This window comes from Aethalodelphis obliquidens, unplaced genomic scaffold, assembly GCF_003676395.1.
Source record: "Aethalodelphis obliquidens isolate GAN/ISIS:26980383/991018 unplaced genomic scaffold, ASM367639v1 scaffold39, whole genome shotgun sequence".
In the NCBI taxonomy this organism is placed as follows: domain Eukaryota; kingdom Metazoa; phylum Chordata; class Mammalia; order Artiodactyla; family Delphinidae; genus Aethalodelphis; species Aethalodelphis obliquidens.
In genome coordinates, this window is record NW_020837983.1 from 17,939,637 (window position 1) to 17,966,801 (window position 27,165).

At 36.7% G+C, this 27,165-nt stretch overlaps 1 protein-coding gene across 1 annotated transcript in view; it reads left to right on the forward strand.

Annotated features, from left to right (window-relative positions):
• TRHR (thyrotropin releasing hormone receptor) overlaps nt 1-27,165 on the forward strand; it is a 344,936-nt gene that overhangs the window by 93,508 nt on the left and 224,263 nt on the right. Inside the window, exon 2 of the mRNA XM_027131608.1 lies at nt 3,573-3,669. The gene's annotated coding sequence lies outside the window, so the exon portion shown is untranslated. The remainder of the gene's footprint in view (nt 1-3,572; nt 3,670-27,165) is intronic.

Sequence of the window (27,165 nt, forward strand, 5' to 3'; positions counted from 1 at the left end):
CTCATTTTTTCTCACATTCTCCTTTTCTATAAAATATTTGAAAGGCATAATAACACTGTAAGGCTATATTTCATACTTATGAATGTACATCAGAGGAATAATAAAAATTGAATTCCTGTAAATGCATAAACATATGCCTCTAAAATAGTATTTTCCTAAATATATGTACTTCCATATATATATACACACATATAAATTAGTGTCATGGGGTATAACTAAATATTCCTGAAGAATATTCCACTCTTTAAAAATTCAGCAGGTTTCATTATTATAATACTTCTGAGACTCTTTAATTTGTTAAGGCATGATTTGAGACTCTAAGGGTAAGACCTGTTTTTAAAGTTTTCCCAAACTTATAGGATTATGAATCTTTAATTTTCCACAAAGCATCTTGTAGAACTACTGTTATATAAAATAAACTTTGGGAAACACTGTTATGAAGAAATTATTATTTTATTTTCAACAGTCATATCAGATAATATTTCGTATTTTGATTCATATTTTTCAAGACCCTTTGTGATTCAATTCTGCCATGCTACTGTTGGAGACCCTAGATTAGCAAGTGTCTTAGGTGGTGGCTGTGCTTCATTTAAAAAAAAAATTTTTTTTATGTCATTAAACTTTATGGTATGTGATTTGACATTTTGGTATCTCACCATTATTGTTAGTATTAGCGTCAGTTTTCTGACTCTGTGCTTGGTTCTTCTTCCTTATGTCTCCTTCCTCAGTGTAAGCTCTTATCATCTCTAGTCTGAACTACTGCAATTATCTGATAGGTTGTACCTTGCCTATAATCTTGAGCCTCAAATTTATACTTAACACTGCCCATGAATTGATCCTTATGAAAGAAAAAATCTGACTATGGCAATCCTCTTCTTAAAATCCTGTACCTAATCTCCATTGTCTAATGGCTTAATGGCTTCTTTCAAATGAAGAATCTTATCTTTCTTCAGTTGTAAGAAATTCTCGACTATCATACATTTAAATATTGCTCCCTTTTCATTATCACTAAGCTCGTAGATGCTGCAACTTCTAGCTCTATTCTCCTTACCCTTAACCTTTACTTCTTTATACCCATATTTTTATCTTCTTGTATTGCATTCTAAAGTGATTCTTAGGTTCAATCTTCTATATGTTATACAGTGGTTTAGTAGGTGTTATCTGGAGTTGACACATGTGACTTTGAGTGAGTTTTATAAAACTCCTGTAGTTTAATTTTCTTATCTGTAAAATAAGGATCATAATAGCATTGCTTATTTGACTACTGTGAGGAAGAAGTAAATAAAATGTATGCAGAGCACTTAGAACGATGCTTGGCATGTAAGTGATCCAATAAGTATTAGTATATTATTTTTTTTAGCTATTAATTTGCTTTTCAGCTGCTTCCATTATGTTGCTCAGTCCATCTATTAATTATTTAATTTCAACAATTACGTTTTTCACTTCTTAACCATTTTATTGTTTTCTTATTTGTAATCATCTATGCTATTTCTTATTTTCTAAATATGATGTCTTGACATAACTCTCCATGGATATTAATTATACAATATATTCAAATTTATAACCATATCAATTTTGATTGTTCTTTTAACTACTTATTGGGTATAAGGTCTTCAGTTTTGTCTCTCTTTCATGGAATGTCTTTCCTCAGATATTTTATCATTTTTTTATTATGCTGCTCTCCACAATGGACATTTTGTGTTGGACTTGCTGCTCCATCTGTATTGATAGCTTCCTTTTAGTGGTCTCATATTTCATCCATCACACCTTATCCTGCTTTTCATATTTTAGAGATTTCTCTTGACTTCTTCCCCACTGACAATCTTACAGATTTTTGAAAGAAGCTTATTTCAGAGAAAGTTTTTTTATGACTTGGCCTTTGCCTAACTCTTCTTCCTCATCTCCCACCATATGTTCCAGCTTCATAAACTGTATGCGATTCACTGATATTCCCTGCTGTACCCACAGTTTTCCTTTTCTAAAGCTGCCTCCCCTACTTAGACTAGCTGATTCTGAATTTCATTCCCCCAATGTGTCAGTACAGGTCAACTCTTCTAGAACATGGTTTTCTCTATAAAGTTCTTTTAATAACCCTTCTCCATCCTGGGTAGAATTGACCACTACTTTCTTTGTACCTCAGCCTAATTTAGCTCTTACACTCCTATCAGAGCATCAGTAATATATCATTATATTTGTTTATATGCGTGAAAGGGGAGAACATTAGTCATCATTTTTAACCCTTGATCTCCAACCTTCACTTGCCTTCAAAAGATGGCAAATGTCAAGGAATATCTTTCAATTTGCTGAGCTGGGTGATATATGAAGGTGCAAACTGGGAAGCTGAGAAAGACTTAAGTTGTACTATTTAAGGAAAGAGGTGGTGGAGGAAAATCCCAGAGTGGGAAGGAGGATGAAGTCAGACCCTGAGAGGCTAGAAGAGGATTTTGGAGGAGGAGGGAAGGGAAAAAAAAAAAAGTGTAAGAAGATTAGGGAAGATTCTTTGTGAGAAGAATGGGAAGAGGAAAAAGAAAGGGGATGACATTCTGTGCAAAATAATTTTGGGGTCCCCAAATTCTTGAGCCTGATATGTTTCAAAAGTCAAGTGATTTGTTTGTTTGTTTTGGTTCTTGTTTGATTTGGGTTTTTCTTTACGTAATTTAAAAAGCCAAAACTTTGCATGTATAATATATTTTGTAAAATCCCCAGTAGGATCTGGGGCAGCACACTGTTATCAAACGCATTAATATATTTTTCAGCAAAAAGTGGATATTCACACTAGTTTGGGTAAAGAAAGAGTGTAAGTAGCCTTTCATTAAGTTCACATTTGGTTTTGCTGCCAAATGGATTTCCTGCAAATTAATAAAAATGCTTTTGATTTTAAGAGTTTATTGGATTTCAGAATCATAACTAAACAATGGTGGCCCTGAGTAAGCCCTTGCCTTCACCTCCCTAGCAGATCCTTCTGGTCTTGACTAGGCTCACTTACGGGTCTGTGGTCAAATCCTGGGTCACTGACTGGTCTGGGATGGCCTGAGCTGGAATGCCTGCTTGTCTCTATTCTATGTGGTCTCCCAGTCTTCAGCCAACTAGATCAGGCTAGTTTACAGGGTGGCAGCAGGGTTCCGACAGTGAGTGGAGGCACATAAAACCTTTTGGGAGCCAAGCTCAAAAGAGGATCATTTCCAAGGCATTATTTTGTTAAGTGAAATCACCAGCTTAGCCCAAATTCAAGAAATAGGAGAACAGACTTTCTCTTGATGCGAGGACCTACAAAGTCAAATTGCTTAGCGTGTAGAACAATTTGGACAATTTTGTAATCAAGCTACCATAGTAATAAAATGCTGAGTCTGAACATAAAGTGGGAGTGGGTGGAAAACTGATGCTGTCCAGATCCAGTCATTGGTTGCCTTACCAATACCAATTTCCGACCATTCTCTTTTGTAACACTACTTGAATCTCCCTCTAAGTAACCATCTTTCGCTTTTGTGTAGTAGAACTGTGGTTTGGGGGATATTGACTACTCTACCCTCTGCTCAAGGGTGCAAACTAATAAGCCTTATCACATTCCTCAGGCTACAGCAATTGGTCAAGACAAAGGAAGGAACCCGTCTCAAGCCCAAAACACGGGACTGCCCTAGCCACACTTGACGCAGAAATATTCCAATCAAGGTAAAGTGCATAATTTTTTTTTTTGCGGTACGCGGGCCTCTCACTGTTGTGGCCCCTCCCGTTGTGGAGCACAGGCTTCGGACGCGCAGGCTCAGCGGCCATGGCTCACGGGCCCAGCCGCTCCACGGCATGTGGGATCTTCCCGGATCGGGGCACGAACCCGTGTCCCCTGCATCGGCAGGCGGAGTCTCAACCACTGCGCCACCAGGGAAGCCCAAAGTGCATAATTTTGATCAATGGTTGAGAATGGAGGAAGTACATAGTCCCTCTTCTGTTTAGAACTACAAGGTAAGTTAGCCTGAGGATAAACTGACATACAGGAGAAGGCAAGAGGTTAAAGAATCACAAAGAAACAGAATGAAAGTTAAGGTTAGACTGTGCTGAATTTTCTCTTACCTTTGAGCATCCAAATATGATATATTTTCATACACTTTCTATCTCATTAGACTCCTTGAAGTAGACACCAGGTTTAATTTATTTCCAACTCCCCAGTTTGAGCATAGTGTCTATCTCATCATAAGTCTAAAATAAGTGTTTGGTCAAGGACCCTATATAATCTGAAGCCTGCTGTAACATAGTTCTCCAGAATGAATAAAATAGAAGCAATATCTGTAAATAAGAAAACAAAATGCAGTGAGTAGACGCCCAACTCATAGGGCTCAGTTCATATTTGTAAATGAATGTGTAAATCAATTGATAAGTGAAGCATTTAAAACTGAAATCTATCATTTCATATAATTCTCCTATTTTGCTACAATGATAGCTAAAACAAACAGGTACAAATAAAGGCCTTTGGTTTAAAAAAAAAACCAAACAAACACCTCAACACAAAAAAAATAAAAAATAAAAGTCCCTAATCAAAAGGAAAGAAATATTCCAGAAGAAACAATCCAATCCAATCATTTTTTTTATGGATAGTGGGTTTCAAATAAGAAGAAGAAAAGGAAAATAAGCAACAGAAGAACTGAAGAATAAGTTCATAGTGAAATGTCAGGAGCATGGCACTTCTACAAACAGCATCCTTATTTTGCAAATGTATAAGCAAGCTAAGCCTGATTCCCTAGTCCTTATTAACATTTTGATTTTAGTGCTCCTAGAAAAAGGGAATTCGGTTATCTGGCAATGGTTTTTGCAAAAATTAACTAAAATGGATGCTTTTCTAAAATGAGAACCAAATAGCAATGTGGAATGTTAGTTCTGTGAGATGGAACCAGAGCTCTTGCATGGTAAGAATTACATGTTTCTTTGATCTTAATGGGAATTAGAACATAATGTATGTCTCAGCCTGCAAGATAAAACCCACCCTTTTAAAAATCAAGACAAAGTAACTTTAAGTAGCAATAGAAATGAAGGCTAAATATTGGAGGAAAAAACACTGTAATGAACTGTAAAATATGTAATAAAAGAGTCTGTCACTGTGCAGAATCAATGTCACTGTCACATCTGCTAAGCTATGACATGCATCTATCAAAAATACTTTAGAAATAATTAAGTGGATCATTACTGTATTACTCTATCTCCCCCTCACTGTGCAGGCAGACTAAGTACCTTATTACCAAATTCTCTTAACCCATTGGAGTCCTCATTTCTATTTTTATGCACTTATTAAAGTCTTATATATTCCTTATAGTCATGTCAGATGAGAATATGGCATGTCTTTCTTCAAGATTTATGATTAGGATGATATTGATAAAAATAGATGCTATCTTAGAATAATACCAAGTAAAATGAAATTCAACATTTCAAATACAAGGCAACTTAATTTATCCACCCTTTACCTAGCAATAGTTGGTAATTATATTTTATTATGTTGCAGTCTGTACATCACATTTATTGCTTCACACATTTAGTGAAATTTATTGAGCACACACTCTGGTCAGGCACTATGCTAGATGCTGGGAATTCAGAGACAGAGGGACATATGACTAACATCTCTACTTGCAAGTGTTTCCCAATGTAATACAGGCTAGCCTGTAGAAGGAACATTTCCCAATCTTTTCCTTCTTCCTAAAAATGCCGAGAAGTCCCAGTGGTTTAGTCTGCAAGCAGTTGTTCCTGTGTATTAAACATCTTGCAACCCATTTACCTACTTACGAGATGCTTTAAACGTCTCCCAACTTAACCAGTTGTTCAGCTGAATCACTTTAGATACCTGGCATTCTACTGAGTAGAATGTGCTGATGATATTTCATAAACTGGGAAATTTTTTTTCACTGCCTTCTCTCAACAACAGTGAAGATCCAAGTTCTCCTGAGGGAAAAATAGGAAGAAACTACCTTAAAATTATCAGAAAAATCAAGCATTCATTTGATTCTCAAGCTAAACCAAAAGGGAAATAGTTGGTATGTTTTGTCATAGAAAGTATAATGAAGTAAAAGACTCCAAAGTATTCCCCTTCCATCTAGCTATGAATTAATAGTAAAAAACACCGTTAAGGGCCTTTTATCCTCATAAATATTTTAAATTTCGTGACCAGCTGTGCTTGCTATTTCTCTTTTAATTGAGCTGTGAGAATCCAATCACTGGAGTGGGTTAGCAGTTCTGACAATCTCAAGGGATTTTCCTGCTATCTCTGCTACCCCAAAGAAGCTGACTTTTCGATAGTTTGATTATTGGAAGGAGGGAGAAGTTGATTTCAAATTAATGCATATTTTCAGATGTTTGTGTAAATGTGGATAATATTATTTTTAAAAGAATCTTATTTTTAGGAGATAAAATGATTTATATTTCAAAACCCATGATCCAGAAATGTGTGGGTGTCATAGTCATGTATCTCAGACCTTGAATCTGTTCTCTCTCTCTTTGAATATGAATTTGTACCGCGCTCTCTTCAGTAACTTAGATGTTGAGGCACTTCAGTCTTGCCTCAGTGCTCCCATGATCCTCTGCACATATCTCTGCAATCATATTTACCACACTGTCAGTTTCAGTTCCCATCTTCGCCACCAAAAGGCAACTCCTGTAGAGGAGGGAATATTGTTATTTATCTCAATATCTCCAGTGCCTAGCAGAGTGTGGAACCAAAAAGTCAAAGCATATTGGATAAGAAAGGAAGGAAGAGGGTGTGGGGACAGAGAGAAGGGAGGAATGAAAGTAAGGAAATATGGAAGAGAGGAACGTGACAATCAACAAGTGGAAAAGTATTTTAATAATGTGGTAGGAGGTGGTTAGAAACTCTCCATTGTAACATCTACTTGGCAAAAACATCATGTTTGTTAAAAGCTAAATGTGGAAGATTTGTCAAAGAGAAAGAAACACTCAGGGGTAGAAAATGACTTCAAATATGCAACAGGATGGGGCTAACTTTAGTAAACTCTTTAAAAGCACAGGGACCCAAAATAACTATTTACTATGAAGTCTCAAAAATACCACAAAAATAACAATATGAACTTGGGCTATAACAACTTGACCTCAACATTTATACTTCATGTGGCTGTTTAAGACAAATAGTCACAAGTTTTTTGATTTGACCAAGAGGTGGGATCTACTTCCTCTCGCCTTGGATCTCAGTGGGGCTGTTTCTCATTACTGACTGCTAGAATGCAGAAGGAGTGACTTCGAGTGACTTTCTAAGCAAGGCCGAAAATGGCTATGCAGCTTCCATCTTGTTTACTGGAACACTCGCAGTCCTGAGCCTCCATGTTGGTGGTCGGACTACTCTGAGACCAATGTACGGAAAGGCTGTGTGGAAGTGCTCAGTGGACATCCCAGCTGACTTCCCAGCAAGCAGCTTCCATCAACTGTCTTCCCTGTGAATGAGCTATCTGGGACAATCTGCCTCATTGAGCCTTCATATAAATGCAGCCCAGCCATTAATTGACTGTAACTGCTTGGACGCCCAGGAAGAAATGGCCAGCTGAGCTCTTCCTGAATTTTTGACCAGAAAATTGTGAACAAAATAAAATAGTTGTTTTATTTACTAATGTTTTAGAGTAACTTGTTATACAGCAAAATTAGCCAAAATCCTTCTGTTTATGGAACCTCTAATCAAGACCTACTTAAAGCAGTTGGGAGGTCAGGTCCAGCCTGTTTAATAACATTTTTCTGATACAAAAAGCAAGTTTAAAAAAACTTTCCCTCGGGCTTCCCTGGTGGCGCTGTGGTTGGGAGTCCACCTACGGATGCAGGGGACACGGGTTCGTGCCCCGGTCCAGGAGGATCCTGAATCCCGCATGCCGCGGAGCGGCTGGGCCCGTGAGCCATGGCCGCTGAGCCTGCGCGTCGCAACGCAAGAGGCCACAACAGTGAGAGACCCGCGTACTGCAAAAAAAAAAAATGTAAAAGAACTTTCTCTTAAATTTTTTGAAGAAATTGAATCTAAATTGTTTTAATTAGTGAAGGAAAATAGCTGAATACAGGAGAATATTAGTCACATACACATCATTTTAAAAAATTTGAAATAGTTGAGTATTTGGCAGAGTTTATTGATTTAGAAAGCAAACTTGGATAAACTTTTGGTTAGCCCCACTAAAGTACACATCTCATCTTTAAACATTTGTAAGCCTTGTACTAACAGTTATAGCTGAGGTATGTGTGATGGATACATAAGGGGGAAAAGACAGGAAAAACCCACTGAACAAAAAACTAGGTAATATTTTAGACAAAACTGAATAAAAATGCTATTTCTTCTGTAAGCAGAGAGTATATAAGTAACACAAAACAGGGATTCCTGAAGATATTCATTAAGGCATAATTTAGGGTTAAATATATATATATATATATATATATTTTATTTTTTTTATTTATTTATTTTTTTTGCGGTACACGGACCTCTCACTGTTGTGGCCTCTCGCGGTGCGACACGCAGGCTCAGTGGCCATGGCTCACGGGCTTAGTTGCTCCGCAGCATGCGGGATCCTCCTGGACCAGGGCACGAACCCGTGTCCCCTGCATTGGCAGGCGGACTCTCAACCACTGCACCACCAGGGTTAAATATTTTAAAAGAGGTCACATATGGTTGGAAAGAAAGAAAAAGTTAAGTTTCAAAAGGGGAACCTAATGAACCCCACAAAGTCTTCAAATTGTCTTAAGAATAGCTGAGGTTTTTCCTTTTTTATTATATGGCAGTTTCATGTGAGGTTTGTGGTAATTACTAGATACTGAAAAAAACCTCCTGTTGGCAATCCTGGATCTTAAATGTCTTTTGAAGTAGCTCACAATATGGCAAATTCTAGAAATGAATGTAGCGTGGATCTTTCCTCCTGGCAAGAAAATTCATTCTGAGAATGAAAGTTAAGGGCATTTAGCCTATGTGAATTGGCAGAAAGTTAATGTTCTCTGAGGAAATTTTAGTATATTGGCAGTAATTATAATTGTCATAGCTCAGATTGTATTCATACCATGTGGTAAGAAATGACATTGCAACGATGTTTGAAGCACTCCCAGGTTTTCAACTTACTTCAGTCTTTCTTGCTATCTGTTTCTCACATTTCTTTGGGCCTTCCTCTAACCTCTTTTCAGTTTTGTTCCTGATTTTTTGAAAATATTTTATTTTTATTGAGAAATATTTGCAAAAAATTAAATGTAAATAGTGATAAATATGACGTTCACTTGATCCCCTTGTCCTAGTCCATAGGGACAACTGCTTTCAACTTATTTAGCTTGTTTTCTAGATATTTATCTTCATAATTTAAAAATATATGCATATACTTCTTCATCAACAAAAATGTTCTATTATGGTATTTGAGGATTTAACTCAAAATTCCTCTTCTCCTGTCTTACCCTTCACATCATCTCAGCATATTTCAATTTTTAATTAAAAGAATATCCAATGTTTTCACTATTGTGACTACATAAATATTGTTCATGCTGAACCAAGTAGAATGCTATGATGCTTTTGATTTCTTACACAATTTATTTCCGCTGTAGTTACTAAAGCCCTAAAACTTTGCTTATTTGTTGTCTTTCATTTCTTTGAAGATCTAAGTCTCCTACACTCTCCCATAACTCTTTAAAATGCCTCTCAGTACAATTTTCTTGACAGTCAAACATGTCAGATGAGTTATTAGTTTCAGATATTTTTCCTAGAAACAGCTTTCATGCTTTGACCTGAGCAGTTTGCTCTCTAAGCCAGATAAACATGTTTTTGTTTTTGTTTTTGTTTTTTCCTGGAATTGTTGTTTACTTTCATCTTGGAAATTGCCTTTGCTTCTACTCTTTGCTGATTTTTCCCCCACCCCTACCCCCCAAATCTCTTGTATATTAGTTTAGATTCAGCTATAAGTTTAAAAAAAAAAGCTAACAAAAACTAAAATTTAAAAAAAACTCCTCAAAATTTGCTTAGATAATAGAAATTTATTTCTTTTCATGTAAAAAGAATCTAGTAGTAGATAGTCTGGGCTGGTGTCATGGCTTCACAAGTATCAAGTACCCAGGGTTCTATTTTGCCCCTCTACTATATTTACCAGGCTGCCTCATGGTCCAGAAGAGTTGCTCAGTCTCCAGCCATCATGTCTTTATTACAACCAGTATCAAGAAGGAAGGGTGAAAAAGGTACATTTTCTCCTTTAAAAAAATTTTTCCTATATTTTCTTGGCCCAAACATAGTTCCTTAGCTATATTAACTTGCAAGGAAATAATTCTTTTGGGAAATAAATTCTTTTATCTGAGCTGCAATATTCCTATCTAAATTTTGGAATTCTATTATCAAGTACCAAGTGTATAATGGATTTTGGATTTTACCAAATGGATTTTACCACAGCTGCCATAATCTGCCTCATTGTGTGTGTGGCGGGGAACCAGGAATGGGCTGGGGAAGAAGTCACACTCTGAGGCAGCTTGGATGACATCCTTGACCAACCCCAGGGGAAGCTCAGAAGCTAAAATAGCTCATCAGAGATGTCCCTTTGGGGTCAGAATAGTTGGACCCTTACATCCCTGCCTCTGTCAATCATTAGAAGAGAGTTACTCTAGGAAGCATATAATCTTGGGTGAAGCAGCTCTTTTGAGCTAAAGCAATCTCTGAAGAGGCTGACAACTGTCTTTCACAGCTCTACCTGCCTATTTTTTTATCCTATCAGGATAGAAAGGGCTTCTCTGAATGGGAATCTGGAGGACTCAGCCTTACTGTTATCACCAACCATGTGAGACTAGTTTCTTCAAAATATTTTAAAAAGTCTCCTTAGCTAAGGTATAAACAGATGAGAATGTTTAAGTAAATGCAAAGTAATACTACTGAGGCCTATCGCTGAGTATCCTTAAGCTTTCTGAGTATTGCAAAAAACGTAAGACATGATCTTAATTGCTATCTTGTGAGTGAGTATATTCAAGAATCCACACTTCCAACATCCTTATTTAGAACCTACACCCTGTTCTGAAAATTGGAGCTTCCTCTATGGGAACCAGGACACAGATTTAATTCTAATTTTGGTATCTTCCTAACAAAAGGCCCATCCATGTTCCCATCCTAGGCAAATCCTTTCTTGATCTGCTGCTTATTCAGTGCCTCTGTGACTCCTTTGTATCCCTGCATATACACAGCCATGCACGATGGTTTATATGAAGTGTCTCTGCCATGTGCTCTCAAGAAGTCTGCCCATATATCCAAGCCCTCACATCATCTGAAAACATTTCCATGGCCATAATCCCAGTGTCATTATCCTCTTGTCCAGGTTTCACTAACTCTGTGTCTCCTTTCTATTTGTCACACTTTTTTATGTGTTGCTGCCCAGATTCTCCTATGATTTCTATTTCCTTAAAAATTATAGAAAATATCAATTGATTGAAGACAATTTAAAATATTTATAATTCCCAACTCTCTCACTTTCTAAGTTGGTCGGGTCCTAAGGAAGATACTCTTGAATGTTCGGTGGATTGGTAGCTGATGGTATAAATAAAGATGGTGAATGAAGAATAAAAATGAGAAATTATACTCCAATAAAGATCTATTAAAATTTTTTTTAAATGTGCCTTTTCTGGCCACTTCCTTGTATATATATATATATATATATATATAATTTTTCCTCCAGAAGAATCATTCTAATGGATTTTTCCAGTTTTGCAACTATAAGGGTCTTAGGCACCCATAGTCCTAGGGGAATGATATTACAGGATGTTTGTGAACTTGAGAAAGGATGTTCCTCTGAATAACAGCCCTGGATATGCAGCTGTGGTTGCTAGGGAAGAGGTAAATAAACATGCATAGGGACCCTTTCTTTCAAAGTCCAAGCACTGCTCTGAGGGAGAGATATGGTCTTACTAATGTTTTATGGCTGGAAAGGAAATCAAGGCCCTGGAAAAAAATTCAGGAGTGGAGGAGAAGTCTGGATTGGTAACCCAGTTTCAATACCTAGACTTAAGTGGTGATGGTAAGGGCTGTGTTCAGTTTGATGTTCTAGTGGTTGAATTGTCATCTTGGGACCCAGATCATGGGCACTACTATGACCTGTTCAAAACTGGGAGGAGTTAGGGACTCACTGAAGCATAGAACTTTGCAGGACCAGTGTTAATTGCATCATTATAGAGGCAGAAGCAATATAGGGAGAAAGCTGGACTCCACTGGCAAACTAATCTGACTTTTACATTTTCTATGCTTAGTGTTTGAAAGTAGAATGGACTCTTTTGCAATCATTAAAGAAAAAGTATTCTTAAATAATTTAGGGAAAGAATGTAGCCTCAAAAAGATTCTTAGCTTCCTGTTTGTTTGACTATGTGGAGACTGGATTAATTAATTGAAAAATAAAATTAAGGTGACTATTATGGACTGAATGTTTGTGTGTCCCCAACATTCATATGTTGTGGCCCTGACTTCCAGTGTGACTATATTTGGAGATGGAGCTTTTTGGAGGTAATGAAGGTTAAATGAGGTCATGACGGTTGGGTCCTCATCTAATAGGATCAGTGTACTTATAAGAAGAGACACCAGAGGGACCTCTTTCTCTCTGTCCACCATGTGAGAACATAGGGAGAAAGTGGCCATCTGCAAGTCAGAAAGGAGCTCTCACCAAGAAGCAAATTGACTAGAATCTTGATCTTGGCCTTCTAGTCTTCAGAATTGTGAGAAAATAAATTTCTGTTACTTAAGCCACCTAGTCAATGATATTTTGTTATGGCAGCTGAGCTGACTAGTACCGTGACACATTTGTACTCCAAGCTGATGAAATAGGTCGTAACAGTCTCATCAAAATAATGAGAAGAACTTTTTTTTCCCCTTGGTAAGAGGTATAGGGTCAAGTTTAATGAGAACAAATACAATACAATATAATATACAATACAATATACAATAACACAAGCATAAAACCAGGAATATTTATATTGTTCACACTCACATGGAAGCCAAACAGAAATAAGAATTTAAAGAAAAATTCTGAGTGCTGGTGACCTTGTTACTCAAGGTCAGCTTAATATTGGGTACAGTTGGCCATCTGTTACCTTAAGCTAACGATTATGACATTTTAAAAGGCCAACCAGAAAAAGGTAGATTTTCCTTGTGGTCTGAATATTGCCCGTACAAAGTTCTGGAGTTATTTTTAAGAACCCACATGTCTCTGAGATAACATTCATGCACGACAATTTTTGTAAATGTCTTTTTCCTTATTCTTAAAGGAATGGAAAGTGGAATGAAAATCTATTGAAGTCAATGGTTTGTAATTAAATTCTGGGTTGATTAAATAACTAAAGCGCATTACCTATGAGCATTTAAGATGATATAATACTTCTGCTGTGGGAAGTCACAAATAAAATTCCATTATATTACAATGTTTCTTTTTTCTTTATAAACTAAGGTGGACTCTGTCTTTATTTGCTAGTTGAAAAAGGCACTGTTGGTGATGAGGTAGCTATACAGAGTGACGAGACAAATGACCCTACCAGGATCAATGCAGTGGTCCACTGATACCTGACCAATATTACTTTCTACATGACAGACTGAAAGAATAGAAACGTCATGAAAAGATTTACTGAGCTTAGAACACAGGCAACTTATTATTAATTTTCAGTTATCATTGAAAGAAGACCATTTTGATTCATGCTTGATTTCTTGGTCATTTGGAAATTTTAAGCGTTGGAATGTATCTTTTGAGGAAGAGTTTAAAAATTAGGATTTTTTAAGAAAAAGAAAGCATTACTTTATTCCTCTGGATAAGTGGTAACCTGCTCAGTTCTCTCTCCTGTGGCAAGATCAAGGTCTTGAGTCAGCTAGGTATGGGTTTGATTCTGGTCTCACCATAGCTGTATGGCCTCGAGTATGCATTTTTTTCTTATCTGAAAAGTATGGTAGGATGATAGTGAAGATTAAGTGAGCATATACATGGAAAAGTTTAATACAGGCCCTGGCCCACAGCAGCTGTTCACTAAATCATAGCTACTGCTGTTGTGAAGATCCTGCTGATGCTGCTGATGGGGATAGGTATGCTAGGCAAGAGCAGAAAGAGCATTCGTCCTGTATTTGTCATATTCACTCAACATTGTTTCTGCAAATATTCGTGAAGCCATGGGTCTGACTCTGAGTTAGACACCTGGTGTAAAAATTATAAACAAAATAGATATGACTCCTGCGTTCATTGTGCTTGTGGAGGAGTCATGAGGCAAATAATAAACTGAAAATCATAAACATAAATATAGAAATGCAAATAAGTATAAGCTTTATAAAGAAAAATTCACAGTACTATGGGAGAATATAAAAGGGGAATGAAGACAGAGGGGTGTGAAGAAGGGCCTCTTTGAAGAAACATTGCTGAGACCTGAAGAAATAGAATGTGATAACAGGCAAATAGTTTAGTGAAGTGCACTCCAGGCAGAGGGAAGAAATGTGTGCACCTGAAGAACTGCAGGAAGACTACTGGGGCTGAAATTAGTTGAGGGTTGGGGAGAAGTGGTACTATACAAAGAGGGAGAAGTAGACAGGGTCTAGACTGGACTTATTAAAGACTAAAGTCATTTTGAATAGAAGAGTGACATGATCTATTTTGCATGTTTTAAAAAGCACTTGGATAGCTTTGTGAATAATGGAGAAGAAAGATACAGGAGCAGAAAAGAATGATGACCAGTTAAAAGCTACGGTAGTATTCCAGGGAGAGTATAATAACAGCTTAAGGAAGCATCATGGCAGTGGAGAAAGAGATGAACGAATATTTTATATATAAATTGCCTGGCATATTATTATATTATTACAATCATAATTATTGTAAATATGAAATGCAGCTGAAGGTGTATCTATACATCTTCATATATGTGTATATATACATCTTCAGCTGCATTTCATATTTACAGTGATTATGATAATAATAATAATATAATATGCCAAGCAATTTATTAAGCCCTTTCAAATGCATTATACCATTTAATGCTTAGAACCTCTTTAAAAAGCAGATACTACTTTCTTAATCCTTTTTTAAAATAAAAGTCAGAAAAGTTAAAATAACTTGCTCAAGGTCAAACAGGTAGAAAGTAGTATTGCTGGGATCTGACTTTATATCTGTCTTGATTCTAAAACCCATATCCTTAAGCATTATTCTATTCTGTGCTTACCATCTGATCTAGATAATATGTCTACATGCTATCCCTCTGCACTGGTACCAGGGATTCCTTTAAACTTCCAAACCCTCAGACTTTGGAGTGACCATGGGGACAGAGCTGTGCCAGGAGTATCTCTGTATGAGGCAGCTGCAGTCAACTTTAAATCTACCCCAATATCAGTATCACTAGCAGCTCTAGGAGCTCTCCTCCAGAGGGCTCTACTGTTTCAGAAAAGTGGTCTTTAGAGAAAGTAAGAGGAATTATTGAAGCTTTACCTGCGCACATTAGGAAAAGTGGAATGGTAATTGCTATATATTGTATGGTGCTACAGATAATCAAGCAGAGGAATTAGAATAACTGTTTTGAAAGGACTGTGGAAGATCACCAAACCAGAAGTGTTTTAATCAGAGGAGCAGGGTCTCAAATTTTAATCAGAGGAGCAGGAGAATAAAGATTCAGGTAGATAACTAAGAGGATATGCTTTGGTGGGGGGAAAGGAGAGGAGAATAAACTGATGAATAAAGTATAAAGACCTTGACATAGCTGCAGAGAAGAAACATGGAAAAACATGTCAGATGTTAGAGAGTGGAAAGTACAACAGTAATTGATACCACTACTGAAAGGTTACTATATGCTGTATGCAATTGTGTCATCTTGTTTAATTCACTCTCACAATAACATTTATTTACCAAGGATCAAAGATAACAAGAAAATCGCCTTGCATTACCCAGTTAATAAGTGGTAGAGTCAGGAATTATGTCTGTCTACCTTCAATGTTGAACTCAAATACTATATTCTCCTGACACAAAGAGGAGGAGAGGGGAGTGGATTTTGAATGAATCCTCTCTGTGATTCTTCTCTCTAATCCTAAAGGGGAGGGAAGCGCATAAAAGAGAGAACAGAAGAAAATAGGAAAATACGATACCTGAACAGGCTTTAGAATGACCTCTCTTTAGAAGACAGCCACTCTGGCTGAGAGATTAAAGTGAAGGCTGCAAAGCTTGACGAACTGTACAGGCAAATCCTAAAAGGCTGTATCTCTAGTGACAGAATGAGGTTATTCAGGAGTTACTGCAGATAACAGACAAACAATAGTACATTTGAATCACATGGGGAATAATAAGAGTGATGAGATTTCTGTTCTGACTGTCTCCTTCTTCAGTTTGACACTTGTGTGGGGTTGGGAGGGGATTTACATTAGAGCTTAGAAATATTAAAATGTGTGAGATGCCAGCAGTCAGAATTTAACTGGTTGACATTTGGTCAAGGGAGCCTATTTCTAGTAAAAGAATACATTAACAGAGAGATAAGAAACTTCTAGATCAAAGGCCAATGCTGTTTGTTTGTTTGTTTTTAATCTTTATTGGAGTATAATTGCTTTACAATGGTGTGTTCGTTTCTGCTTTATAACAAAGTGAATCCGTTATACATATACATATACATATGTTCCCATATCTCTTCCCTCTTGTGTCTCCCTCCCTCCCACCCTCCCTATCCCACCCCTCCAGGCTGTCACAAAGCAACCAGCTGATCTCCCTGTGCTATGCAGCTGCTTCCCACTAGCTATCTATTTTACGTTTGGTAGTGTATATATGTCCATGCCTCTCTCGCGCTTTGTCACAGCTTACCCTTCCCCCTCCCCATATCCTTAAGTCCATTCCCTAGTAGGTCTGTGTCTTTATTCCTGTCTTACCCCTAGGTTCTTCATGACATTTTTTTCCCTTAAATTCCATATATATGTGTTAGCATACGGTATTTGTCTCTCTTTCTGACTTACTTCACTCTGTATGACAGACTCTAGGTCTATCCACCTCATTACAAATAGCTCAATTTCGTTTCGTTTTATGGCTGAGTAATATTCCATTGTATATATGTGCCACATCTTCTTTATCCATTCATCCGATGATGGACACTTAGGTTGTTTCCATCTCCTGGCTGTTGTAAATAGAGCTGCAATGACCATTTTGGTACATGACTCTTTTTCTCAGGGTATATGCCCAGTAGTGGGATTGCTGGGTCATATGGTAGTTCTATTTGTAGTTTTTTAAGGAACCTCCATACTGTTCTCCGTAGTGGCTGTACCAATTCACATTCCCCCCAGCAGTGCAAGAGGGTTCCCTTTTCTCCACACCCTCTCCAGCATTTATTGTTTCTATTGATGATGGCCATTATGACTGGTGTGAGATGATATCTCATTGTAGTTTTGATTTGCATTGCTCTAATGATTAGTGATGTTGAGCATTCTTTCATGTGTTTGTTGGCAGTCTGTATATCTTCTTTGGAGAAATGTCTATTTAGTTCTTCTGCCCATTTTTGGATTGGGTTGTTTGTTTTTTTATTCAGCTGTATGAGCTGCTTATAAATTTTGGAGATTAATCCTTTGTCAGTTGTTTCATTTGCAAATATTTTCTCCCATTCTGAGGGTTGTCTTTTGGTCTTGTTTATGGTTTCCTTTGCTGTGCAAAAGCTTTGAAGTTTCATTAGGTCCCATTTGTTTATTTTTGTTTTTATTTCCATTTCTCTAGGAGGTGGGTCAAAAAGGATCTTGCTGTGATTTATGTCATAGAGTGTTCTGCCTATGTTTTCCTCTAAGAGTTTGATAGTTTCTGGCCTTACATTTAGGTCTTTAATCCATTTTGAGCTTATTTTTGTGTATAGTGTTAGGGAGTGATCTAATCTCATACTTTTACATGTCCCTGTCCAGTTTTCCCAGCACCACTTATTGAAGAGGCTGTCCTTTCTCCACTGTACATTCCTGCCTCCTTTATCACAGATAAGGTGACCATATGTGTATGGGTTTATCTCTGGGCTTTCTATCCTGTTCCATTGATCTATATTTCTGTTTTTGTGCCAGTACCATACTGTCTTGATTACTGTAGCTTTGTAGTATAGTCTGAAGTCAGGGAGCCTAATTCCTCCAGCTCTGTTTTTCATTCTCAAGATTGCTTTGGCTATTCGGAGTCTTTTGTGTTTCCATACAAATTGTGAAAATTTTTGTTCTAGTTCTGTGAAAAATGCCAGTGGTAGTTTGATAGGGATTGCATTGAATCTATAGATTGCTTTGGGTAGTAGAGTCATTTTCACAATGTTGATTCTTCCAATCCAAGAACATGGTATATCTCTCCATCTATTTGTATCATCTTTAATTTCTTTAATCAGTGTCATAATTTTCTGCATACAGCTCTTTTGTCTCCTTAGGTAGATTTATTCCTAGATATTTTATTCTTTCTGTTGCAATGGTAAATGAGAGTGTTTTCTTTTTTTTTTTTGTGGTACGCGGGCCTCTCACTGTTGTGGCCTCTCCCCCTGCGGAGCACAGGCTCCGGACGCGCAGGCCCAGCGGCCATGGCTCACGGGCCCAGCCGCTCCGCGGCATGTGGGATCCTCCCGAGCCGGGGCACGAACCCGCGTTCCCTGCATCGGCAGGCGGACTCCCAACCACTGCGCCACCAGGGAAGCCCCGAGAGTGTTTTCTTGATTTCACTTTCAGATTTTTAATCATTAGTGTATAGGAATGCAGAGATTTCTGTGCATTAATTTTGTATCCTGCATGCAAATGGAAACCAAAAGAAAGCTGGAGTAGCAATTCTCATATCAGACAAAATAGACTCTAAAATAAAGACTATTAGAAGAGACAAAGAAGGACACTACATATTGATCAAGGGATCAATCCAAGAAGACGATATAACAATTGTAAATATTTATGCACCCAACATAGGAGCACCTCAATACATAAGGCAAATACTAACAGCCATAAAAGGAGAAATCGACAGTAACACATTAATAGTAGGGGACTTTAACACCCAACTTTCATCAATGGCCAATGCTGTTTAAGGAGGAAGACAGTGAGCTCCTGAGGTCTGTGACTTGCAATTGTCACATGGCTAGTTGCTGGTTATAATGAAAGCTGCCATTCATCATCATCAAGTACTTCCTATACTAGGCACTGCTCTTAGAACTCCCCATGCTTTAATAAGGGATAATTCAATTCTCATAAAACCCCATATAATACTAGGTGCTATAATTATAATAATTCACATTTTATAGATAAAACAGAAGCAGAGAAAGAAAGTTAAGATATTTGTCTAAAGCTGTACCACTAGTAGGTATTACAGGTGGGATTTGAGCCTAGGAGATAGTCTGTACTATGCTGTCTCTCTTTTCTGTAAATCCTGTGTCCTCTTTTCTATTTTTCTGAGTGGCTCTTTGGGTTTTGGGCATATACATCTCACGTGCTCTAACATTCTAGCATTCCTAAAGTCAGTAATGCAGATGAGATCTTTCTTGAGACCCTCCTCACTTTGCCTATATTAAAAATAATAAAATGTCATTTTTAGCAGCACTGAAAATTAATTGACTCCAAAAAAACTTCTTTACTATGAAGCACTCTATAAAAAGTGTTGTTCTTTTATATACGTAAAGATGGAACCCTAGATAGAAACTTAGGAATTGAAGAACTTATTGCAGAGCTTAACACACAAATACACATATTAAATGTTGTTTGAAGAGAGTGGGTGAGAATTGCCATACTTAAATATGTCTAATTTCATAAAGGTTTTTAACTTTTCCTTTTTAAAAAGGTAGGCTTAACTTTCCCTCTCTAAGTGGGTATGCTGGGGGTTGGCTTGGTTGGAAGTGTTTCAGTGGATCAAGACTTTAAAGAGAGTGTCTTCCCTTAAAGCTATTGCCAGTGATGACATGAGAAGGTGAGGCACAGCCAAAGGTTAAGAGTGAGATTCATGCCACTAAGCCAGAGAAGGAAGGCCACCTGGGCCACCAGCCAAGAGACCAAAAACTAATATGGAAAGCTAAAGTCTAGTGTTAAATGATTAGCAAGAAAGAGCAGTCAAGGTAAGCAGAAATTACCTAGGCCACTCAGGGTTATCACCAATTCTTCTATGTGGCATCTGCTGCTCAGAGTTGCTTGGGAGAGCTAACTCTGTATAAAGGGCAGCGATGGGTCAAGTTGAATGTTTCGGATAACAGAGACATTTTGATAATATATATCAATGGAAGGAGAACACAGAGTAGTATGACAACACACTCTCCTTTAGTCAACTGTGATAGTTTTTCCTTCAAAAATTCACTTTTCTCATTGTACGTTTTATTGATTTCTCTTCTCTCATTACAGTCACTCTCAGTAATGTTATCTTAGTTTTCCTCCCCTATAGCACAAAAGGCAGAAATGAAATTTCTGTCTTTCTGCTCTCAGACATCTCCACAGAACACTGCAGAACCAAGTGGGAGACATGAGCTTTTCTGATTTCAGCCAAAAATATATTAAATCAAGTGAGAGTCAAAAGAGGGTTGTGGCACATATATACAATGGAATATTACTCAGCCATAAAAAGAAACGAAATTGAGTTATTTGTAATGAGGTGGATAGACCAAGAGTCTGTCATACAGAGTGAAGTAAGTCAGAAAGAGAAAGACAAATACCGTATGCTAACACATATACATGGAATTTAAGAAAAAAAATGTCATGAAGAACCTAGGGGTAAGACAGGAATAAAGACGCAGACCTACTAGAGAATGGACTTGAGGATACGGGGAGGGGTAAGGGTAAGCTGTGACAAAGCGAGAGAGAGGCATGGACACATATACACTACCAAAAGTAAGGTAGATAGCTAGTGGGAAGCAGCCGCATAGCACAGGGATATCAGCTCAGTGCTTTGTGACCGCCTGGAGGGGTGGGATAGGGAGGGTGGGAGGGAGGGAGACGCAAGAGGGAAGAGATATGGGAACATATGTGTGTGTATAACTGATTCACTTTGTTATAAAGCAGAAACTAACACACCATTTTAAAGCAATTATACTCTAATAAAGATGTAAAAAAAAAAAAAAAAAGTGTTGTCACTGTATTGGTTAAGAGCGACGGTTTTGGTATGAGACAACCTGGGCTCCAAGTACACTCTACTGCTTACTCACTATGTTCTCTACTGCTCAGACTGCATGGCCCTGGGCAAGGTTATCTGCTTTATAAAATATTATAATCATTCCAACTTCATAAAATTGGATAGTTGAGTTAGAGGATGGAAATGAGGTTTAAGCCTAGTAGGTACCTTCTAGATGGTGGCTATTATTTTTATTGATATTGTTGTTATCATTTAATATGGTCAACAATTTCAGGGCTTACATGGTGGGGGAGAAAGCTTATTTAAAGCACCTCAGCTCCCTCCTGGCACACAACTATATTTCAAGCACAGAAAATGACTATCTCACCTTGACAGGGACCGTTTTCTAATTTAAAGCACAGAAAATGACTATCTCACCTTGACAGGGACCGTTTTCTAATTTAAAGTATTTGATGACTTACTGCAGTAAAACCGAGGGAAAAATATTACATAAATGCTCAATTTAGGTTAATAATATTTCATCCTCTTGCTTTGGAATGCAAGGACCAGGACTGGTTCCTCCAGCCTCTATTAAGGGGCACCTGGTTGATTTGAAATATGCATTCTGGTTTGACAGTGGAAAATATAAGACACATCTATCTCAATGAGCTTAGAGAAATATATTGATAAGCTTCAAGGTTAGAATGGGGCAGTGGGGATAAAAAGAAGAATGCTTTTATAAAGAATATTTAAATCTTAAAATTATTATGAAAATAAAACAAAGGCATTTATTAATATAAATTTGAAACATTTCAAATAGATGATTCAACCAAATTTCCCATTCACTTATTCATTTTTTCATTCAGCAGATATTTATTCAGTGCTCACTATGTCCTAGATGCTTGAAATTTATATTATCTTTATCTCCATGGGATTGGCCTGAACAATAACAACAAAAGGCTAATGAAATAAAATAGAATTTTACAACAGTCTTGGGTTATACTCCTTTCGAGATTTTTTTATTTAGCAAGTTTACTTCTCACTTTGCACCCCAATCCCCATCTCCTTGCCCCATCCAACCTCTGGCTAAGGCAATGGAAGGAGATTGGAGGGCAGGAGTAGAGAGGCCAAGGAATTTCTGTTCCCATCCTGCTTGCCCCTCTTCATGTCCCTTCCTTTTCTCACTTGGCTCCAGTAATACTATTTGCTCCTTCAGGCTTAGCACTGGTAATGCCTTTCACTTTTTGGTAGTATGTGAGTGCTTCTACACCCTGTGATTGTTCCCTTATCTCTGTCCACTCCTTTGTAGATAGCCCTTTTATTACATTTTCTTTAAAATACCATCTGTGTGAGCCTTCTCCTTCCTGCCTGGACTTTGAATGATAAATAACTGCACCTATATGACTGAGTTAAGAACTTGTTTGTTATCAACAATAAACAAAAAAATTACCTAAAACAGTTTTAATATTTCCAGATTGATACCTTTACCCCCAAGTATCATGAAGTGATACTACTTCACTATTGCTGTAATTCAAGTTTATATACACATATCTAGGAATGTATATACAGGTCATTGACCATCAGTGACCTTCAGACAACAATTTGCCTGCTAGCTTTTATTGTCCTGAGATTTTTAATTAACACACACATTGTTTTATGTAGGTAAGCCCTACATTCCCAAATGTGTCTGGACAGGTACATCAAGACTTTTCCACAAGAGACTGAGATATTCCTTCTCTGCTTCACAATTTCTCTTGATTGTAGAGAATAGTGACAAGAAGCTAGAAAGAAAACACTATGTTTTACAGTTTAGCAGGAAATTCAAAAGAAACAGATAGGCAATCTGCTGCTTCTCTCCCATATGGGTGACAACAGTGCATTGGAAGAATAAGTACTAAATAGCTAAATGAAAAGCTCAGACTGTGATTGCTGAAGAGTTTAATTTTAGGGCAAACCGAGATGCTTTCCCAATCTACAAGAGGTAGAAACAGAGAGAAACTCAAAATATCTCACCTGTAATCAGTGGTCCTTAAAAACCTTGTGTGTTTCAGGGGGAACATCAGTAAAGTTATTTAGTGAAAATGCTAAGAAAGATTCTAGTTGCGAATGAAAAAATTTGATTATTTATACATATCCTACTCTGAAAACCAAAGTAAAAATATAATTTTGATTAATTCTTAGTTATATTCATTAAGAGCAGGTTATCAAAGTATTTATTAGAATTAATAAATGATCAACACTCTTTTCCCTCCTTCCTTAAAGAAGATATTTTAGATTCAGGTGAGAAACATCATTCCCCCCTTAACTTTACTCTGACCTTCAATATTGCACTTGATCTGATAAAGCATATTAACTGGAACAGTGAAAACAAAATGAGGCTCTTTAGAATTACATGAGTGACCTTAGGAGGTTCAAAAAAATGCCCAGTATTCTGCTCATGATTCTTCTGAGAGAGGGTTTTCCCTCTAAATACATACCAATATATACAACATATAGAAGAGCACAATATAGGCAACCAAGGGCTCAAAGACAGAACAGAAAGAAAAAAAAATACTAGTAAGTTTGTGGATCAGACCTAAGACACAATCTCAGATAAAATTAGAATCAACATCTTATTATTGACTAAATGACTTCACTAGAAGTCTAAAGAAAATTTGCTTCCAATATAAAGGTTAATATAAAATTAAGATTAGGCAATAGAGTTACCCACGTACTATGAATAAAAACAAATCCCTTTTGATGACCACATAGGATGTTTACCCCAATGTATTCCTCAATTCATAGATGGTAATGTTTTATATATTAGGTAAAAGTAATTCTATTTATTTTTCAGTATAGTAATAGTTAGCTAAAAGTTTAAAAGACCCACTAGTAGTTTGTTATATCAGAAGTATGAAATTTATCCTTAGTGGTAGACTCAAATCCTTACTCTTTATCTTAGTTAATACATTGAGCATAGCTCTATCCAGATAGGTATAAAGTCTACCCCATCTTCAAAAAGGTAGAAACACTTCTTATACTCAAATTATAAACCTATTAATCTACTCACCTTCACTGTAAAATTTAATGCCAACTCCCAATACAACCTATGTTTGATTCTAGCAAAAACAAATGAGTTGGTTTTATATATTATCCCATTAAAAAAAACAAACACTAGAACATGAGGCCTGATAGGGTTAAGAAATTTTCTCAATGTCTTAACAGATTTCAAGATTTAATTTTCATTGTAATATTCCATGGGGACTAATTTCTTAGACTATAAGCTTCATACAGGCAGAAATGTATTTGGTTTAGTGGTATATGCACAATACCTACAACTGTGCCTGTAGTGTAGAAAGCAGTTGTTAATTGTTCATGTTAAAGTCACAGCTACCATGGAATAACCTCTGTTTCATTTTCACCAAGAAAATAGTATAGGATAACAAAATTTTTTTGCAGTATTTAACAACTTTTTCCAGTTCTTTGATTTCACAGAATAATAGAATTTTATACCTTGGGGAAAACTTCAGGGTTATATGCTCAGTTCCTTCATAACTGAATGTCTGTTCCCAGAGCACACTAATTTTATTGTAAATCTCAAGTTAATCTTACTTTTCAAAAATTAATATTATTACCAGAATGGGAATGGTTGAAAATAGCTTTCTGATGGATGAGATATCAATTCTAAACAGTTTGAAGTGGGGCTGTGTCCTAGTTTCCCTTCTCATTTCCTAAATATTTTGGTGTAGCTAATGGTTTTAGAGTTATGTGTCATCCAGCTAGCAGGAGTAAAATCAAGAAAACTACCTCCATCAATGTCAATGACATGAACTAGATATCTTTGACTAGTTATTGCTTCAGACCAGCTCAGCATTAATTTCATAACCACCAAGCAAGCAATTGAAAGTCAATTGGTCAGAGTTTCATGAAACACAGTCAACTTTTCATGTACAAATTTCTCAATTTCTACTGTCTGCCTAGCACCTAAACTATATGTTTAAGGTTTTCATTAAATAACCTCATTTTTAATTTCAAATATAAACTTGCTATTACTATTTATTTGGAAATTTTATCATAGGACATAAGTATAAAGTAATTGTAAAATTAAATATTATATAAATAAAACACATTAAATTTTACCTATGTTCTTCTCTGGGCACTCTGGGTAGGAATTCAAAGTAAACTGCTAACTATCTGGATGATGTACAATAAGTTTCTCAAGAGACCTTTTCATCAGTTATATCACTGATCAAATGTGGATAATAATAATTCCTATCTCAGAGGACTTTAGTGAAAATTAAATGAAATAAAAGTGTCAAGTCTCTTCAAACTGATTTAAAGATGTTATGTTTTCCTAATCAGATTCTCTACAGATTTTTTTCTTTTGAGAAAATTTATAACCTGATTTTAAGTTTTATATGAAGTACAGGCAATTTATATGGAAAATAGCCAAGGCAATTTTGAAGAAGCAGAACAAAGTTGAAAGCATTTCACTGACTATTAGAAAGCTATATTAATCAAGATATTGGTAGATAGGATCAATGATAGACAAACTGATCAATGAGACGAAATACAGTGCCAGAATCAGATGTATTCAGTGCCACATATATTCAGTCACCTGAAATACAAAGACGATGGCAGTACAGTGCAGTTCTTATTCAACAGTGCTGCATCAATTGGATATCTATGTGGAAAAAATATGTATCTTGACCCCTATTTCACACTATACAAAAAAAAAAGTCAATTCCAAATGAATTGAAGATGTAAATGTGAAAGAGAAAAAGCTTACAAGAGACCATCTTCATGACTTAGGCATAAACAAAGATTTCTTAGGCAGAAAACAATCACAAGCCATCATTTTTTTTTAAATTATAATGGAATTTTATTAAGAATTTATGTTCATCAAGGCAATAATAATAGTGTCTAAAAGCAACTCATGGGCAGAAAAAAATATTTATAATATATTTATCTGACAAAGAACTTACACCCATGATATATTTTAAAAAACTCGTACAAATCAATAATCTCTTGCAAATTACACAACACATAAAAAACTGTACAAAAAGAGTTGAACACTTCTCACAGGAGAATGTCCAAATGCCTAATAAACATAAAAAGATGTTGAACTTCATGAGCCACAAAGGAAATGAAAATTAAAACACCCACAATGGGGCTTCCCTGGTGGCGCAGTGGTTGAGAGTCCGCCTGCTGATGCAGGGGACACGGGTTCGTGCCCCTGTCCGGGAAGATCCCACGTGCCGTGCAGCGGTTAGGCCTGTGAGCCATGGCTGCTGAACCTGTGCGTCCAGAGCCTGTGCTCCGCAACGGGAGAGGCCACAACAGTGAGAGGCCCGCGTACCGCAAAAAAAAAAAACAAAAAAAAACACCCACAATGGAAGATGATATATTTGTAATATAGTTGCATGGCACAAAACTAGTACCCAGAATATAATAAAGTATTTCTGAAAATCAAATCCGTAAGACAGACTACCCAATAGAAAAATGGGCAAAAGACTTGAACAGGCTTTTCACAAAGAAGAAAATCCAGAGAACCAATAAACCAATAAAGGTGTTCAACTTCCTGCATCATCAGCGAAATACAAATTAAAAACCACAATGAAATATTACGACATAATAAAGTCTACCAATAACATGTGCGGGTAAAAATTTAGAACAATATCTATTATTGTAAACATCCTGTAATAGTTTAAATTAGTGCAACCACTTCTGAAAATATTTAGGCATTATCTATTAAAAGTGAAAAGATGTTAGGTATGTACCATAAACCTAACCACATCTACAAAGGACACATATGAATTCTCATAGCAGTATTGTTTAGGATGGCTAACAATTGGCAACAAGCCAAAAGTCTTTTAACAGTAGAATGGATAAATAATTTTTGGTATATTTTTGCAAAGGGGTCCCATAAAGCAATGAAAATGAACTATACTACATGCAACATGTAAGAACCTCACAAAGAAGCATGAAATAAAAGAATAGATAAGCATGATTTTCTTCAAAACCAAAAAAGAAAGTAAACTAACATGTTTACAGGTATGTGGTAGAACTATTAAGAAATATAAGGAAATTGTTACAGAACTGTCATCACAAAAGTCAGGTTGGCAATTACTCTTTGGAGGTAGAAATTTAAGATCAGAAGAGACAGCCAGGGTCTTCTGGGAGCTGGCGGCAATGTTCTCTTTCTTAACCTGGACGCTGCTGGATAATG